Consider the following 19,983-nt stretch of genomic DNA (forward strand, 5'->3'; position numbering starts at 1 on the left):
AGATAAACTCTCAAATGATTATGCTGGGGCAATTGTATACTCACACACACACACACACACACACACACACACACACACACACAAATGGAATCCTTTCTTCATAGAATAAACAAAAATTAGAAGACTATGATTTAAAACCTACATGTGGCCTGACCAAGTGGTGGCACAGTGGGTAGAGTGTTGGACTGGGATGTGGAGGACTGGGATGCGAGGTCGCCAGCTTGAGCGCGGGCTCATCTGGTTTGAGCAAAGCTCACCAGCTTGGACCCAAGGTCACTGGCTTGAGCAACGGGTTACTCACTCTGCTGTAGCCCCACGGTCAAGGCACATATGAGAAAGCAATCAGTGAACAACTAAGGTCTCGCAATGAAAACCTGACTATTGATGCTTCTCATCTCTCTTCGTTCCTGTCTGTCTGTCCCTATCTGTCCCTCTCTCTGGCTCTCTCTGTCTCTGTAAAATAAATAAATAAATAAATAAATAAATAAATAAATAAATAAATAAAAATTAAATAAATAAAACCTACATGTAAAAGTCAATAATATAAAGCACTGAGAAGAGAATATAGGAGAATATTTTCATGACCTTAAACTAGGGCATGGTTTTTAAAATAAGATGTATAAAGCATTAGTTATAGAAGAAATAATTGAGTAATGAAATGCATTAAACTAAGAACTTCCATTTATTAAAAAAGAAGAAGCATCTTAAAATGAATGAAAACACAAGCCACAGAATGGGAAAAGATTTGAAATCTATAGGACTGGAAAAGGTTTATTATCTAGAATATATAAGAATGCCCTCAAGTCAGTGAGAAAATCCACAACCCAACAGAAAATTGAGCAAATGATTGCATAAACACTTTGACAAAAGCAAAACTAAAAAGAGCCAATAAACATTTTAAATAGTATTCAACCTGTAACTATTAAGAAAACTGTGCAATGAAACCACCATAGCATACCACTACTCACCTACAAGAGTAGCAAAAGGAAAGACACAGACAGTAACAAATGTATTAAATGTGGAACGACTGGAACTCACACACTGCTGGTTAGAGTGTAAACTTGCGCAAGCACTTAGAAAAACTGTTTGGCACTATCTGGAAAACTGAACATAAGCAAACCCTTTGTGAAAGGAGTTTGAAGAGAATAACAGTGAAAGTCTGAGAGCATAGAAAGCTCTGTTAGTAGATGCCAAATAGCCTTAAAGGAGATTTCAGATGAGGCCTCCTTAAAGGAAAGTTAGGAAAATGTCATTGGAAACTATAAGGAAATAGATTCTTACTATATATAGTGGCAGACATTGCAACACTATTGCCTGTGCTAGCATGGAAAGTAGAAAAATGAACTTAACGAACCATGTGACTTAGTCAAGAAGATTCCGTTTAAAGCACTGATGGTGCCAACAGTCAGTGCTTTTTTGTTTTGTTTTTGTTTTTATTGTGTAGTCAGTATAGTAAAGAAGATAAATAAGCTAAAGAAATGACCTTTAAATAAAAAGAAGCCAGGAATTGTTGGGATTGAAAATTCCCATCCTCTCCAGATGACAATTGATGCTAATATTAAGAGGTAGCTTTGCACCTGACCTGGCAGTGGCGCAGTGGATAGAGCGTCGGACTGGGATGAGGAGGACCCAGGTTTGAGACCCCGAGGTCACCAGCTTAAGTGCGGGCTCATCTGGTTTGAGCAAAGCTCACCAGCTTGAGCCCAAGGTCACTGGCTCGAGCAAGGGGTTACTCGGTCTGCTGTAGCCCCACGATCAAGGCACATATGAGAAAGCAATCAATGAACAACTAAGGTGTTGCAACGAAGAACTTATGATTGATGCTTCTCATCTTTCTCTGTTCCTGTCTGTCTGTCCCTATCTATCCCTCTCTCTGACTCTCTCCCTGTCTCTGTAAAAAAATTTTTAAAAAAAATAAAAGAAAAAGAAGTGGCTTTGGGACAAGATCAATTCCAGAGACTCAGAAAAATAGAAAAGCTGAGGGTATGACTATAAAATTTTTTGTTAATATCTCAGAAATATCTGAAGTAATACCTCCAACAACTGTTAATCAAACAACAGAGCATAGAAGGTTAAGGATACTCTCCCTCAGTAGTCTCAGCAGAAACACAAAGTATGGCTTTACTCAGAGGAGTGAATCCCAGTAATATTTTTAAGAGACTAAATGGGGTTTCTAGACTTCGATTTCCATTGAGGCAGAGGAGGGTTCACCATACCAACAAATAAGTCTCAGACACCAGAAGGTGTCCCAGAATTCAACTCAGTTCTAATAGTACTTGGAGATAACATTAGATTCCACAAGTTAAGGGTTCAGTCCCATAAGACTGCCCCTACCCCCCACCCCGCCCCCCAACAAACACACTTCAGACACCAAATGCAAACTCAGGCATTTACCTGTGCGCTTCTGACCAATTGGCTATAAAACAAAAGTTCCAACAACCCCCTCCCACTCAGAAGACTTCAGTGGGGCAGAACGGATCATTATATACACATGCTCGGCAGTTTGGTACTGGTTACTGACAGGACATTCCTTCCCCACCTGGTTACTTCTTAGACTGTTTGAATGTCTTCATGACATAGTGACTTACTTTCCTCAGAGAGAGCAATCCAAGAGAGAGAAAAATATACTCATTCTCTCCCAAAGCTTCCAAATTCTCATCATATAACAGCATCAGCTTTAAGTCAAGGATCTCATTATCTAAATCAGATCCAGGTATCAATGAGGCTTTTCAGATGTGGTTCCTTCATTAGGATCCTCAAATTATTCTCTTCAAGAATAATTACTCTCTATATAAAGATCTGTGAACTGAAAAGTTAACTGCCCCACATCCGCCCAACATACTTTTAATAGTGGGACTTGATAGGAAAACTGCTATAGTCATTTCTGTTTGATCAAAAGCAGAAAACTTGCCTCCTTAGTGTAGCAGGCATAGTGTTAGTCTCATAAAGTGGGAGAAAAAATATCATCAAAGTCACTAGTCTATAGAGCTTCAGAAATTTAGCTAGATAAAATTTGGAAGTTCTTTTATTAGGACTAAGGATAATTTATTCCTGGGAATGATTTTCCATGACTCTTGGCTCTATTTTCTGGTGCTTTGGTTCTGTGCCCTAACTTTTTCATTTCCATGAAAGATATCCTAGGCCCTGGCCAGTTGGCTCAGCAGTAGAGCATCAACCCAGAGTGTGGACCCTGGCTGCTGAGGATGGCTCTGTGGAGCCTCTGCTTCAATCATGTAAAATAGCTCGATTGAGAGCATGGGCCCCAGATGAGCAGAGTGTCTGCCCCAGATGGTGATCACTGGGTGGATCCCAGTTGGGGTGCATGCAGGAGAATGTGTCTGTATCTCCTTTACTCTCATGTTAGAAAGAAAGAAAGAAAGAAAGAAAGAAAGAAAGAAAGAAAGAAGGAAGGAAGGAAGGAAGGAAGGAAGGAAGGAAGGAAGGAAGGAAGGAAGGAAGGAAGGAAAGAAAGAAAGAAAGAAAGAAAGAAAGAAAGAAAGAAAGAAAGAAAGAAAGAAAGAAAGAAAGAAAGAAAGAAAGAAAGAAAGAGGGAGGGAGGGAGGGAGGGAGGGAGGGAGGAAGGAAGGAAGGAAGGAAGGAAGGAAGGAAGGAAGGAAGGAAGGAAGGAAGGAAGGAAGGAAGGAAGGAAGGGGAGAGAGAAAGAAAGAAAGAGGGAGGGAAAGAAAGAAAAAGAAAGAAAGAAAGAAAGAAAGAAAGAAAGAAAGAAAGAAAGAAAGAAAGAAAGAAAGAAAGAAAGAAAAGAGAAAGAGAGAGAGAAAGAGAGATATCCTGTGTGTTTGCAGCCCCACAGTTTTCTTAGCCTGCTTCCTACCTGTGTGGTCTTAGAGTCCAAAGGGCTCTTCTCCTTTAATACTGTCTCTTTTCTCAGATCAAAATGATGTTTCTGTCAATATAATTTTCTTTTTTTCTGTTTTTGAATTACAATTTACATTCCATATTATTCTATATTAGTTCCAGGTATACAGAATAGTGTTAGTTAAGCATACACTTATAAAGGGTTAGCCCCAATATTTCAAGTGCCCTCTTAGTCCCATATGTACTTATTACAATTTTGTTGACTATATTCCCTATGCTACTATATATATCCCTGTGACTATTCTGTAACTACCAATTTATACTTCTCAATCCCTTTAACTTTTTCACCCAGTCCCCCAATCCTCCTCCCCTCTGGCACCATCAGTCTGTTCTCTGTATCTGTGAGACTGTTTCTATTTTGTTTCTTCATTTTGTTCTTTAGATCCCACATATGAGTGAAAACATCTGGCATTTGTCTTTGTCTGACTTATTTCACTAAGCATAATATCCTCTAGATCAGGGGTCTCAAACTCAACTCAGCATGTGAGCCGCAGAGCAAGATCACAGCCGTTCGTTCGGCGGCCGCACTAGGTCTACAAAAGGCAACTGTTACGCAACACTTTTCTCACTGCAGTTGAAAACAAAAAAAAATCAGTACAACAAGCACAATCGTACATGCAGTTTACTCAGTGTCACAAAACGACCAGAAACTGTAGTTCGCATCACAACTGCTGTTAACTAAGCTAATATCTAGCTAGGATGCTAGAGAAATGAAAAATACAAGTAGGCCCCTAGGCTTACTTAATTTTATCCAAAATATTTTGAACTTTGTGGATTAGTCTGCGGGCTGCACAAAATTGTTCAGCGGGCCACATGCGGCCCGCGGGCCATGAGTTTGAGACCCCTGCTCTAGATTCATTCATATTGTTGCAGGATTTCATTCTTTTTTTATAGCTGAATCATATTCCGTTATATAAAGGTACCACATCTTCTTTACGCACTCACAGATTGATGGGCACTTGAATTGCTTTTATATCTTGGCTATTGTAAATAATTCTGCCATGACCATAGGGGTGCATATTGTCTTTCGAATTAGTATTTTGGGTTTCTTCAGATATATACCCAGAAGTGGAATTGCTGAGTTATAAGACAATCTCATTTTTAACTTTTTGAGGAAACTTCATACTTTCCTTAGTGGTTGCACCAATCTGCATTCCCACCAACAGTGCACTAGGGTTCCTTTTTTTACAGATTCTTGCCAACACTCGTTGTTTGTTGTTCTGTTGATGATAACCATTCTGACAGGTGTGAGGTGATAAGTCATTGGTTTTGATTTGCATTTATCTGATGATTAGTGATGTTGAGCAATTTTTTATGTCTGTTGGCCATTTACATGTCTTCTTTGGAGCAGTGTCTAATCAGGTCTTCCACCCACTTTTTAATTGGGTTTTTCTGGTGTTGAGTTGTCTGAGTTCCATATAAATTTTGGATATTAACCTCTTATTGGATGTGTCATTGGCAAATTTCTTCTTCCATTTAGTAGGTTGTCTTTTCATTATGTTAATGATTTCCTTTGCCATGCAAAATCTTTTTAGTTCGATGTAGTCCCATTTGTTTATTTTTTCTTACTTCCCTTGCCTGAGGTGATAGGTCAGGAAAAATACTGCTAGAAAAATGTTCAAGATTTTACTGCCTGTTTTCCTCTAGGAGTTTTGTGGTTTCAGGTCTTACATTTACATCTTTAATACATTTTGAATTTATTCTTGGGTGTGGTGTAAGAAGGTGGTGTAATTTCATTTTTTGCACATATCTGCCTAATTACCCCAACACCATTTATTGAAAAGACTGTCTTTACCCCACTGTATTCTTGCCTCCTTTGTCACAGATTAAATAACTGTGTAGTTGTGGACTTACTTCTGGGCTCTCTACTTGGTTCCATTAATCCATGTGTCTGTCTTTATGCCACTATCGTGCTGTTTTGGTTACTATTAACCTTATAGTATAGTATGTTACCAGGTAATGTGTTACTTCCCACTTTGTTTTTCTTTTTCAATATTGCTGTCACTGTTTGGGGTCTTTTGTGTTTCCATTTAAATCTTTAAATTATTTGATCTAGTTCTGTGAAATGCACCATTGGTATTTGATAGGACTTGCATTGAATATATAAATTCTGGCACTGTTCAAACCTGCCAAACCTTGAGATCTCCTCAGTTAGGGCCACACTTCAAGCCTGTGTCGAAGTCCAACAGAAACCTCTCCACCAATAGCTTTCCCTGCAGGGCAAGGCCTCTAGGTATTGGCAGGGAGGAGTTAGTACCACTTTCTAGATTGATGTTGTATGGACAGGGATGCTTGACCCAGGAAATATGGCATCTGTGGGTGGTGTGGGAGAGGGACCTAGTACAGGGACACTTGCTGCTGTCACTCCAGCCATCTCCCCACAGCCATGCCACTCAATTTCTCCCTTTATGACTCTGGGGTCGGCATTTCAATAGACATAATCAGTGCAAGGATGATAGGCCAGGTATAGAAGGTCACTAGGGTGGAAAGCCTCAGGTGCCTAGCAATGGGCTCAACTGGGAAAACAAGAACCTCACTGCTAGGATGACCTTCCTCCATAGCATGTTGCTAGTCATACAAGTTAGACCCTCTTAGAGGGGGAAACAAATAAGGGGGCCAGAGAATATTCCTTAAGCATTAAGCCCCCAGGACAATGAGGTTTTGACCTGCATCAGATACATCTTGGCCTCAGTTCTGTTTCAGCTCCAGGTCCAGAAAAGCAGCAAAATCAGACAAGAGACACCACAGCTGACCTCAGGACCAGTTGCATTCACTAATGACCCCCTGTCCTGGCACTGACCAATCAGTGGAGACCATGACCCTAAGGCCACACCCTGAGAGCTGATGACTATTCAGCTGAGATCCTCCCCTAAAATCACAATCCTTAAAAGCCCTTAGAACAGAAGACCCTGCTCGCTCTCTCCAAGGGTCCCTTCTTCAGCCTCTGTAACTTGTTTCCTGATCTCATTTCTTCTACCTCTGTGACTTTCTAAGTAAATTTTCTTTTATAGTTTGAGTATTTGCTCTTAATTCTTTCCTAGGCAGAACCCAAGTACCAAGGTTGCTGAACCAAGGTCGAGTCTGCCTCCGCTAGTCTAAGACTTGGTGCCATTTTCGTTATTGCTGCCACCAACAACTCCAGTCCAGTCTATTCCCATTGACCATCCCTCTGCTAAAACCAAGGTGAGTGCTGTGACTGAGATTCTGTGCCCTGACCCTGCAGGAAAACCATCCCCCTTCTCACTGGGTGAGCAGAATCCCCACTGATTTTCACAGCCAGATATTATGTGGGCTCCTCTTCCCAGCTCTAATGCTCTGGGTTAGAGAGCCGGACTTTGGGCTAAGGCCTCTCACTCTTGGGGAGGGTGTGGGATGGGAGTGGAACCACCTCAGCTGTGATATCACCCTGAATTCCTTCCCACCACAATGGGATCAGCCCCTTTTACACCTCTGCCCTTCCTACATGTCTCTATAGGAGATAATTCTCTGTAAATCCTTAGTTATGGAATTTCTGTTCAGCTAGTCTTCAGTTAGTTATTCAGGTTGATATTTCTGTACTTCAGCCACTATTCCGGTATAGTCCTGGGAAGAGGTGAGTGTAACTTCCACCTACTCCACCATCATCTTGAAATCCTTTGTATTAATTGCCAATACAATTTTCTTTAAAAGTTTATTGTTGTCTACAATACTGTGATTTATAAAGTATTTGGTGTTCTTCATTTTATCTAAAATTTTATTTAGAAAATTAAATTTAACAGGGTGACCAATAAGAGTACATAGGTTTCAGGTGAACATTTCTATAGCATTTGAACTGTTGATTATGTTGTATACCCATCACCCAAAGTCAAATCATTTTCTGTCACCTTATATTTGTCTCTCTTTACACACTTCCCCCCAACCCCTTCCCCACGTCCCCCTCCTCATGGTAACAACTTCACTTTTATCTATGTCCGTGAATCTCAGTTTTATATACTACCTACGTGTGAAATCACACAGTTCTTAGCTTTTTCTGATTTACTTATTTCACTCAGTATAATGTTCTCAAGGTCCATCCATGTTGTCGTAATAGTCACTATGTCATCATTTCTAATGGCTGAATAGTATTCCACTGTATACATGTACAACATCTTCTTTATCCAATCCTCTATTGAGGGATGCTTTGGTTGTTTCCATGTCTTTGCCACCGTGAATAATGCTGTGATAAGCATGGTGGTGCATGTGTCTTTATGTATCAATGTTTTTGAGTTTTGGGGGTAGATACCCAGTAGAGGGATTTCTGGGTCATATGATAATTCTATTCTTAATTTTTTGAGGAACCACCATATTTTTTCCATAATGGTTGTGTTGATTTGCATTCCCACCAGCAGTGAATTAGGGTTCCTTTTTCCCCACAGCTTCTCCAACACTTGTTATTACCCATCTTGTTAATGATAATAGCCAATCTAACAGGTGTGAGATAGTATCTCATGGTAGTTTTGATTTGCATTTCTCAACCAGCTAGTGAAGATGAGCATCTTTTCATATACTTGTTGGCCATTTGTATGTCCTCTTGTGAGAAGCTTCTGTTCAGGTTCTCTCCTCATTTTTTTAATCGGATTTTTTGCTTGTTTGTTGCTGAGCTTTGTAAGGTCTTTATATATTTTGGATATTAACACCTTATCAGAGCTATTGTTTGCAAATATCATCCCCCATTGTGTGGACTGCCTATTTGTTTTGTTGTCAGTTTCTTTTGCTGTGCAGAAGCTTTTTAGTTTGATATAATCCCATTCGTATATTTTTGCCTTTACTTCCCTTGCCTTTGGGGTCAAATTCATAAATTGTTCTCTACGGCCAAGGTCCATGAATTTAGTAGCTGTTTTCTTCTATATAATTTATTATTTCAGATCTTATATTCAGGTCTTTCATCCATTTTCAATTAACATTTGTGCAAAGGACAAACTATATATAGTCCACATTCATTCTTTTGCATGTGGTTTTTCAATGTTCCCAACACCATTTATTGAAGAGGCTTTCTTTTCTCCATTGTGTGTTTTTGGCTCCTTTGTCAAAGATGATTTGTCCATATGTATGTGGTTTTACTTCTGAGCTCTAGGTTCTGTTTCATTGGTCTGTATGTCTGTTTTTCTGCCAATACCAAGCTGTTTTGATTATCATGGCTCTATTGTATAATTTGAAGTCAGGTAGTGTGATACCTCTAGCTTCATTCTTTTTCCTCAGGATTGCTTTAGCGATTCAGGTTTCTTTATGGTTCCATACAAACCTGGTAATTTTTTGTTCTATTTCTTTAAAAAATAATATTGGGTTTTTGATGGGATTGCATTAAATTTGTATATTGCTTTGTGTAATATGGCTATTTTAGCTATGTTGATTCTTCCAATCCATGAACATGGAATATTTTTCTATTTCATTGTGTCTTTTTCAATATCTTTCAATAATGTTTTGTAGTTTTCAGTAAACAGGTCCTTCATATCCTTTGTTAGGTTTATTCCTAGGTACTTTATTTTGTTGTTGTTGTTGTTGTAATTGTAAAAGGAATTGGTGTTGGGGTTTTTTAGTTCATTTTCCAAAGTTTTATACTTGGCATATAGAAAAGCAGTTGATTTTTGTATACGATTTTGTATCCTGTGACTTTACTGTATTGGTTTTCTGTTTCTAATCGTTTTTTGGTGAAGTCTTTGGGTTTTTCTCCATACAGGATCATGTCAGCTGCAAAAAGTGATACCTTTACTTCATCTTTCATGATATGGATGCCTTTTATTTCTTTCTCTTGCCTAATTGTTCTGAATAAAAGTTTCAGAACTATGTTGAATAAGAGTGGAGACAGTGTGCAGCCTTGTATCATTCATGATTTTAGAGGAAAAGCCTTTATTTTTTCACCATTTAGTATGATATTAACTGATGGTTTATCATATATGGCCTTTATTATGTTGAAATAATTTTCTTCTATCCCAATTTTATTGAGTGTTTTAAACACAGAAGGATGTTGTATCTTATCAAATGCCTTCTCTGCATCTATTGATAGGATCTTGTGGTTTTTTCTTTATTTTGTTGAGTGGTGTATTACATTGATCAATTTCCATATGTTCAACCATCCTTGTTCTCCTGGAATGAATCCCACTTGATCAGAATGTATGATTTTTTTTAATATGTTGTTATATTCGAAATGCTAATATTTTGTTTAGGATTTTTGCATCTGTATTCATTAGAAATATTGGTCTATAGTATTCTTTTTGTGTGTTGTCCTTTCCAGGTTTTGGAATGAGGGTCGTGTTGGGGAGTATTGCTTCTTCTATTTTTTGGAAAACTTTGAGAAGGATAGGTACAAATCTTCTTTGAATGTTTGGTAGAGTTCACTAGTATAACCATCTGGTCCTAGACTTTTGTTTTTTGGGAGGTTTTTGATAGTTGTTTCTATTTCCTCCCTACTTATGGGTCCATTTAGGTTTTCCACTTCTTTGTGGCTCAGTCTAGGAAGATTGTATAATTCTAGGAATTTACCCATTTCCTCCAGGTTGTTGAATTTGGTGGCATATAATCTTTCATAATATTCTACTATTATCCTTTTTATATCAATGATGTCTGTGGTAATTTCTCCTCTTTCATTTTGGATTTTGTTTATCTGAGTCCTTCCTTTTTTTTTTCCTTAGTAAATTTGGCCAGTGATTTGTTGATTTAATTTTTTTTTTCATAATTTTATTTTTTTAATGGGGTGACATCAATAAATCAGGATACATATATTCAAAGATAACAAGTCCAGGTTATCTTGTCGTTCAATTATGTTGCATACCCACCACCCAAAGTCAGATTATCCTCTGTCACCTTCTATCTTGTTTTCTTTGTGCCCCTCCCCACCCCCTATCCCTCTCCCATTCCCCCCTCCCCCCCGTAACCACCACACTCTTATCAGTGTCTCTTAGTTTCACTATTATGTCCCACCTACGTATGGAATAATGCAGTTCCTGGTTTTTTCTGATTTACTTATTTCGCTTCGTATCATGTTATCAAGATCCCACCATTTTGCTGTAAATGTTCCGATGTCATCATTTCTTATGGCTGAGTAGTATTCCATAGTGTATATGTGCCACATCTTCTTTATCCAGTCATCTATTGATGGGCTTTTTGGTTGTTTCCATGTCCTGGCCACTGTGTTGTTGATTTTATTGATCTTTTAAAGAATCAGCTCTTTGTTGTATTAATTTTTTCTATAGTTCTTTTGTTCTCTATTTTATTTATTCCTGCTCTAATTTTTACTATTTCCATTCTTCTACTGACTTTGGGTTGCTATTGTTCTTCTTTTTCTAGTTCCTTAAGGTGTGATGTTAGGTTGTTTACTTGGGATCTCTCTTGTTTCTTGACATAAACCTGTAATAATAGAAACAAAACTTCCCTTTTATTACTGCTTTCTCTTCATCCCAGAAATTTTGATATGTCATGTTGTTATTTTCATTTGTCTGTATATCTCTTTTTATCTCTCCTTTTATTTCTTCTTTGACCCAGTAATTTTTTAGAAGCCTGTTGTTTAATTTCCATGTTTTTATGGGTTTCTTTACTTCCTTTTTCACAGTTGAATTCTAATTTCAAAGGCTTATGATCAGAAAATATGCTTAGTATACTGTAAATTCAATCTTCCTGAATTTGTTAATGTTAGTTTTGTGGCCCAACATATGGTCTATCCTTGAGAATGTTCCATGCACACTGGAGAAGAATGTATGATCTGACGTTTTGGGATAAAATGTCTTATAAATGTCTATTATGTCCATTTGGTCCAGAGTATTATTTAAGGCCGGTATTTCTTTTTTTTCTTTTTTTTTTTTTTTTCATTTTAGAGAGGAGAGAGAGAGAATCAGAGAGAGAGAGGAGAGAGAGACAGGGGGGAGGAGCTGGAAGCATCAACTCCCATATGTGCCTTGACCAGGTAAACCCAGGGTTTCGAACCGGCGACTTCAGCATTTCCAGGTCGACGCTTTATCCACTGCGCCACCACAGGTCAGGCAAGGCCAGTATTTCTTTATTGATGTTCTGTTTGGATGATCTATCTAAATTCGTCAATGGTGTGTTGAAATCACCAGGTATGATCATGTTTTTGTCTGCTTCTATGTTTAGAGCAGTTAGTAGATGTCATATATACTTTGATTCTCCCTGATTTGGTGCATATATATTAAGAAGTGTTATGTCTTGGCCCTGGCTGATTGGCTCAGTGGTAGAGCATTGGCCTGGAGTGTGGAAGTCGGGGTTCGATTTCCAGCCAGGTCACACAGGAGAAGCAGCCATCTGCTTCTCAACCCCTCCTTCTCTTCTTTCTCTCTGCCTTTCTCTTCCCCTCCTGTAGCCAAGGCTCCATTCGAGCAAAAGTTGGCCTGGGCACTGAGAATGGCTCCATGGCCTCCACCTCAGGTGCTAGAATGGCTCTGGTTGCAATGGAGCGACACCTCAGATGGGCAAAGCATCACCTCCTGGTGGGCATGCCAGATGGATCCCAGTCGGGTGCATGTGGGAGTCTGTCTCTCTGCCTCTGGCTTCTCACTTCAGAAAAATACAAGAAAAGAAAAAAGTGTTATGTCTTTTTGATACAATGTCCCCTTTATAATTATAAAATGTCCATCTTTGTCTCTCATTACCTTTGTTGTTCTAAAGTCAACGTTGTCAGATATGAATATGGCTACACATGCTTTTCTTTGGGTATTATTTGCTTGGAGAATCATTTTCCAACCTTTCACTTTGAATTTACTTTTGTCCTTGCAGTTTAGATGTGTCTCTTGAAGGCAGTGTATGTTTGGGTTTTTCTTTTTGATCCAATCTGCTACTCTATGCCTCTTTATTGGTTAGTTCAGTCCAATTACAGTTAGAGTAATTATTGGCACCTAAGTATTTCCTATAGCCATTTTATGTTTTGTTTTCTGGTAGCTCTGTGTCTTATTTGGTTCTTCTTTTTGTTTCTTTCAGTTGTTTTTGTTTAGAGGTATTCCATACTTTTTTTTGCTTGTTTCTTCTTTTTTAAGCTGTGTGTTTCAGTAGTTCCTTTTTCATGGGTGGTTACCATTAGGTTAAGAAAAAAATGTTCATATATATAAGAGTCCTTTGTGATATGAGCGCTTCTGCACTCAATCTTCCTTTGCTTCTGCAGATCTTTATCCTCTCCCCTTTTATGTTATTGTTGTCACAGATTATCCTTGTTTTTATTGTGACCTTGTTGGAGCTTTCACTTGTAGTTTTGATTTGTTTTGTTCTTTGTGTCTGGTTGAATCACCCCTTTGAGTATTTCCTGCAGTAGGGGTTTTCTGGTGATTAATTCACTCAGCTTCTGCATGTCTGTAAAAATTTTTAATTTTCCTTCATATTTGAAGTATAACTTTGATGGATATAGTATTCTTGGCTGGTAATTCCTCTCTTTCCATACTTTAAATGTTTGGGTCCACTATCTCCTGGCTTGTAGAGTTTCTGTTGAGAAGTCTGATGATAACCTAATGGGCTTTCCTTTATATGTTAAGGTCTTCTTTTCCCTAGGTGCCTTGAGGATTCTTTCTTTGTCATTGATTTTTGACAACTTTACTACTATTTGCCTTGGAGTATGTCTGTTTGGGTTGCTGCTGTGACTTGGCATTCTGTTTGCTTCTTGGATTTGAGGCTCTAATTCTTTCCATAGGTTTGGGAAATCGTCATCAATTTTTTGTTTGAATAGGCTCTCCTTCTCATCTTCTTTTGATAAACTCATTATTCTTATATAGCTCTTTCTGATGGAGTCAGACAGTTCTTGTAGAGCTCTCTCGGTTTTTTTAAATTGTGAGTCTCTCTCCTCTTCTCTCTATAGCATCTCTGGTTGCCTGTCTATGATGTCGCAGATTCTTTCCTCTATCTGGTTTGTTCTATTAGCTAAACTTACTACCTCAGTCTTCAATTCACATACAGAGTTCTTCATCTAAGTTTTTAAAGTTTCAATTTCCTTGGTGAGGTATTCATTTTGTTCATTAATTTGGGGTTTGTTTGTTTTTTAGCTCATTAAGTTGCCTGTTGGTGTCTTCTTGCCTCTTGTTGAGTATTTTCAGAACTTCAAATTTTAATTCTCTATTGCTTAATTCCAAGGCATCCACATGATTGAGATTTTTCTTCTGGAAAATTTTCATTTTCTTTCTGAACAATGTCTCTGTCCTGTGTATCTATGGTATTCAATTTACAAGTCACAACACGGAGCTTCTGGCCCATTCTGCCCACGTACAAGCTACAAATGCTTGCTCTGCGGCTGAGGGGCACTCTTTAGTAGCATGTTTGAAAACTGAATAAAAATCTATATAAAACAAATATTCAAATAGTTTCCATAGGTACACGGATAAGTGTGACCCTGGTCTCCTAGCCTTCCATATTGTTCCATCTGTGCCCACCTTACTTATGACAACATTTCAAAACTAGCAATAATTAAGTTAAATGGTGCCCCTGAATCCCTTAATTCAAGCTCCACAAGCAGTGACAGCTACGGGAACAGCCTCTACACATTGATGCGGGCTGAGGCACAGGCCGCCGGGTGGCGCTTGATCCCACTCTCCCAGGCGCAGGACACAGGCAGAGCGCTGATGTCCTGCTCCTCCATGCCGGGGCCGCCGTCCTGCTTCTGGACTTGCTGCATCAGTTGCCTGGGAGACAGAAGTGTCATATTCAGAAACCTGGGGTCACCCACACTGAGCAGCTTCAAATAACTTATTCATGAACCGACTTCCTAGGTTACTGGCATTAGGCAACAATTCGATATATCTGAAGCAAGCATTTCTTCAGAACCATCTTTTTGGTAATAAGGAAACCACAGGTCATGTGCATTCGTTAAATAACATTGCTACGTAGAGATAGCTTAACCAATCTTTTCTAAAATGGTTGTGCATCAGGAAAAATCTGAAAATACAAATCACTGTTATTGGAGATTTTTCTCCCCATCCATTTATATTTTCCAAATTTTCTAGAGCATCTCTTCTTAATATGGGGAGAAAATAAACTCTAAACACTTTCATCCTACGCAAAATACTTTATTCCGACTGCAGTGAGATACGAGGCAGCACAAACCCAGGTCTGTGCCTTCCCCCACACACACGCGTGTACAGTCACTAACCATGTAGGCCCCGACATCACATAGTGGATGTCGGCCTCTGGAAGCCATTGAAGGTGGAAGTGGCAGCCATGGTGTAAGCTCCCATGTTCTCAAAGAGCATCCAGTCCCCCACGTGCATCTCGGGCAAGCCACAGCGCTCGACGATGCGGTCCAGGCCATCACAGGTCGGTCCCCATGCTGGACGAGTAGTACCTTTCATCCGGTTTGGGCCTCTTCTGCAGAAGGGGTTTCACGTGGGCATGATCATAGAGGATACAATTAAACGACCCATACACGCCATCAATCACGTAATACATAAAGGTTTTCTCGCTCGACTCCTTCTCATCATCAGAGCCTGTTTGCTCCTTTAACACCAACTTTTTGGCAATGATGTTAACTGCAAGCGTGAAGGCTGATGCAACATAGTATCTGTCTGGCTCGGCGATTACTGTCACTCCCGAGTCTGATGGAAAGTACTTGTCCAGGGCTGGGTTGATGACACTGGCGATCTCTTCAAATTTAAGCTTTACATCCTCAGATCCAGGAAAGTCACCTCCAATATCAAGCAGATACATGTTGAAACCAACCTCAGCCCCCGTGTCAAAGAAGCAGCGGGCATCCGAGATGGCCTGTACTAAGGTCTTGGGGTCAGTACATCCACTTCCCACGTGGAAGCTGACACCGATAACATCAATATTTAGCTCTTTTCCCCGTTCCAAAAGAAGCCTGCTAGTTTTGAGTGTGGCACAAAATTTAACACTGAGACAACAGACTGCTTTGGAATCATCGGTGGCAATCCGCAAAACCAACTTTGCCTTTGGATGTGCCCTGGCAACTTTCATCAGCTCGACTTCCCTATCGAACGTCACCATCCGGACTTCATTATTGGCAGCATATTTAATCTGAGACACTTGTTTACATGGATTTGCATAGATAATCCTCTCTGGAGGCACCCCAAGACTCTACACCAATTGTATTTCAGTCTTACTGGCACAGTTGAACCCTGTCCCCATGGCAGCAAGAGTCTTCACTATGGTCCTGCTGTCATTGCATTTGACCGCATAAAAGGGGGTGATCCGAGGAAGAGCTTTAACCATTTCAGATGTTTCTTTAGGATGTCTCCCAGGTCCGCAACATAGAAGGCATCCTTATCATCAGAAGAAGAAACTTCGTTAATTTTTTGGTCTAAAATGTCCTTGGCAGTAAAGCTCTCATCAAGGAAAAGGCAGTCTAATTCATTACTGAAGCTGTTCATGGTTTCTGGCTGTTCTTCTTAAATGCAACAAACAGGAAAACTAAGATGGAATTTAAAGAAATGATTGCCAGCTTTCCACAAAGGCAGTCCTCCAAGAATTCCAAGTCCTGCGGAAGATGGGTGCTTGCTCTCTCTGGGCAGCAGAAGTGTCCTGGGCCAGCTCGTCCGCACTTCTGCTGCACCTGCTACCCGGCTTGCCGCGTGGGCTTCACCGCAGGGGCGCCTCAGCCGACCCCGTGGGCCGCCCCCCCCCCCCGCCTCGCTGCCTCCCGTGGAGGACCGTGGCCCGAGGTGGCACCGCAGCACTGGCAGAGGGGCCGCGGCGAAGGCTGAGCAGACTGACCTTCAATTTCTTCTTGATAGTATTTGAGAGTGGTATTTTTTTAAATGCTAACAAAAGAACAACTTATAAAAATAGAAAAATTTTAAAAATACAATAAAAAATTTAAAAATTTAAAAAATTATGGCAAGTAAAGAAGAAAAACCACTGGAAAAAAGGCCGAAAGCAAAGAAAAAAAGAAAAAACAAAACACACACAAAATAAGAATAAAAATTTTTTTAATTAAATTAAAAAAGAATAAGAAGAGAAAAGGAAAAATGGGGGGAAGAAAAATAAATTTTGGGTTTGAGAGGTTTCTTCCTGTAGGTGTCACTGTATTACATCTTTTAGTTCTGTGAAGTTCCTGGGCTGGTCACTGGGGTGTAGCTGTCCCAAGGATGTAGGCAGGGCCGCAATCGTGTTGGTGGGTCGGGTGTGTTGTGAGGGCTTTATGGCTTCAGCTTTACAGCTTTGGTTTTCCTCCTTTACAGCTTTAACAATGGCATTCTCAGGCTTCCCGGCACGCCTTCCTATGTCTCAACAGTCCTGGGGACCGGTTGTGGAGCACCTCTGCTCTTCAGGGGAGAAGGTTGCTCTGGAGAACCAGATGTAAGGTTTGTCTCTGCCACTCTCCGTACCACAAGGTGAGGCAGGTCGGATCTGGGAAGCTGGGGGCTGCACTTTAGCTTTCTCTGTCTCTTTCTCTGCAGGCTATAGGCAGACCACAGGAACATTGGCCATGACCCCATGCTCAGTCCACTTTGGTTTATCTCCCACTCTGCCTCTCTGTCTCATCACTCCTCCCAGCAGAAGGAGACCCAGTAACTCTGGGTTTCCCTTTCCTTACCCGCAGACAAAATCCAGAGAGTCCAAGATTCCCTCCTCCCCATAGACCAGCAGAGGGGGAAAAAAAAACCCAGTCACTCCAGTTTTGTTTCCTCTCTTCTCCAAAGCCCATTGCAATTGAATTTTATCTTCTGCCCCCCTTTTCACCCCATCTCACCTTTAGTCGTTTCAAAGTGTAGATCTCCCTGCTGTGCCAGTGAGTCCTGCTGGGGTTCCTTTGCTGCATTATAGTTGTTCAATTTGTTGAAATTTTAAGGGGAGAAATCAGGACTGTCTCTCATGCCGTCATTACTCTGACATCATCTCCAATAATCATTTTTTAAAAGACAAAATAAATGTTATCAGGGCTGTGAAGAATCTGAAATCTTTGCATACTATTGACATGAATGCAAAATATTATAGCCACTTTAGAACAGTCTGGAAGTTCTTATAAAAGTTAAATAAAATTATCATATGAACCAGGAATTTCACTCCTAAGTATATCTGCCAAAGAACTAAAAAAATAGATTTACACAGAAACTTGTACACATATGTTTATAGCAGCATTATTTGTAATAGCCAATAAATGGAAACGACCCAAATGCCCATCAACTGATGAATAAATAAGCAAAGTATGTTATATTCATACAATAAAATATTATTCAGCCATAAAAGGAATAAAGACTTGATGTATGCTACAATGTGAATAAATCTTGAAACATTATGCTAAATGAGAGAAGCCAGTCACAAAAGACCACATACTATATGACTATTTATGTGAAACATCCAGAATAAGTAAACCTATATAGAGAGAATGTAGATTAGTGATTGCTAGGTTTAAGGGTAATAGAGGGGATGGAAATTGACTACAAAAGAGTACAAAGTGTCTTTTGAGGGTGATAAAAAAGTTTTAAAATTGTACTGATGGTTGTACATCATGTGAATATACTAAAAATTATTGAATAATATACTTTACTTGGGTGAACTTTATAGTATGTGAATTATATATCATTAAAGCCATTAAAAGATACACTATATTGTTTAAAATTCAAAGATAATCAGAGTATACAGAACTCTTTTATTTTGGCAGTTCCCCAAAAAGTTAAACTTGGAATTACCATATAACAATTTCACTCCTAGGTATGCACGCAAGAAAATAAAAACACATATCCACACAGAAACATGTACATTCATATTTATTACATATTCATAATAGCCACCAAGGAGAAGCAACCCAAATGCCCATCAACCAATGAATGAAAAAATTGTGATTTATACAGACGATAGAATATTATTCCACCATGAAAAGAAACAAAGTACTGATAAATGCTACAACTCAGATGAACCCCCAAAACATTAATGCTAAGTGAAAGAAGACAGACAGAAAAGGCCACATATTATATGACTCCTTTTATATGATATAGCCAGAATAAGCAAAAATCCATAGAGACCAAAAACAGATTAGTAGTTACCAGGAGATGGGGGAGGAGAAATGTGAATGATGACATGATTGGGTATACAGGTTTTTTTCCCCAGGTGATGAAAAGTTTTGAAATTAAAGAAGGTCTGTTTGCACAACATTGTTAATGCATTAAATGACACTGAATTGTACACTTGAAAACAGTTAATTTTGTTTTGAAATTTTATTTCAATTTTATAAAAAGAAAATACTTGGTTATTAAACCTCTCTTTTCATTAAAACAAGTATTTAACAGAATGATAACATTAAAACAACATTGAGGTTTAGCATCTCATTCATTCAAAATCTATCACAGACATGTATAAAATTAAAGTACAGTAGAAGAGAGTTTATAGTCTTTTAGATAAGTTTTTTAAACAAATTTTATTCAGTTCTTCCAAAATAATGTATCTGGCATGTTGTTCCAACATTTTAAAATTATTATGAAAAACAAAAGTGCTTCTATATAAAAACATATACTTTTCTGGAGTGTGTTGACATCACAAAGATTACTTGAGATCTCACTTATTAAGATGTCATTTACTATAATTAGCTCATTGCTAACATGATGTAGATGTTCTTACTTATCACTGATATGTCTGGATCTAAGATATGATTAAGTAAAGTCCTAGATAGCATAAGATGAAAATTTTTGCAAGTGGCTAGAGGGTGACATCTGGAGGGGTCTGGTAGTGAGGGTCTGGCAGTGGCTGTGGGCAAAGACATGAGCAGGCCGTATATTTTAGTCACCTCAATTGTTAAGTTTTCCAGGCCACCTATCAGATAGGCACCTATTATACATCTCACACCTGAATAAAAATTTACAGTGATTTTGGAATCCAAATGTCATAACCAGATTGACATTAAGTATAATTTTGTCAACATGAGTTGGCTATTCTCATGTTATCATAGCAACAAGTCAACTCAGGGAATCTTATACCTCAGCTTCACCACGTTTCTAAAATAGAATGACTATAACCTATAATTGAGCACCATGTGGGATCTGGTCAGAAGCTAACCCTCCCATATACACACACCCCTACAAACTACCCTTGGTTCCCCCTGCAACCTGGAGATCCACAACTGAAAGACAAGGTCCTTTGGCAGAAATGTCAGAGGATGAAGGCTGTGGAGGCCTGGGTAAAGGACTTTGGCATAATTTTGTAAGGAATTCCACT

General features: G+C 39.1%; 1 pseudogene; it reads right to left on the bottom strand.

The window, feature by feature from the left end:
* Positions 1-14,353: 14,353 nt before the first annotated feature.
* On the bottom strand, positions 14,354-16,349 carry LOC136405394 (ornithine decarboxylase-like; annotated as a pseudogene).
* Positions 16,350-19,983: the final 3,634 nt, after the last annotated feature.

Source organism: Saccopteryx leptura, chromosome 5, assembly GCF_036850995.1.
Source record: "Saccopteryx leptura isolate mSacLep1 chromosome 5, mSacLep1_pri_phased_curated, whole genome shotgun sequence".
Classification (NCBI taxonomy): domain Eukaryota; kingdom Metazoa; phylum Chordata; class Mammalia; order Chiroptera; family Emballonuridae; genus Saccopteryx; species Saccopteryx leptura.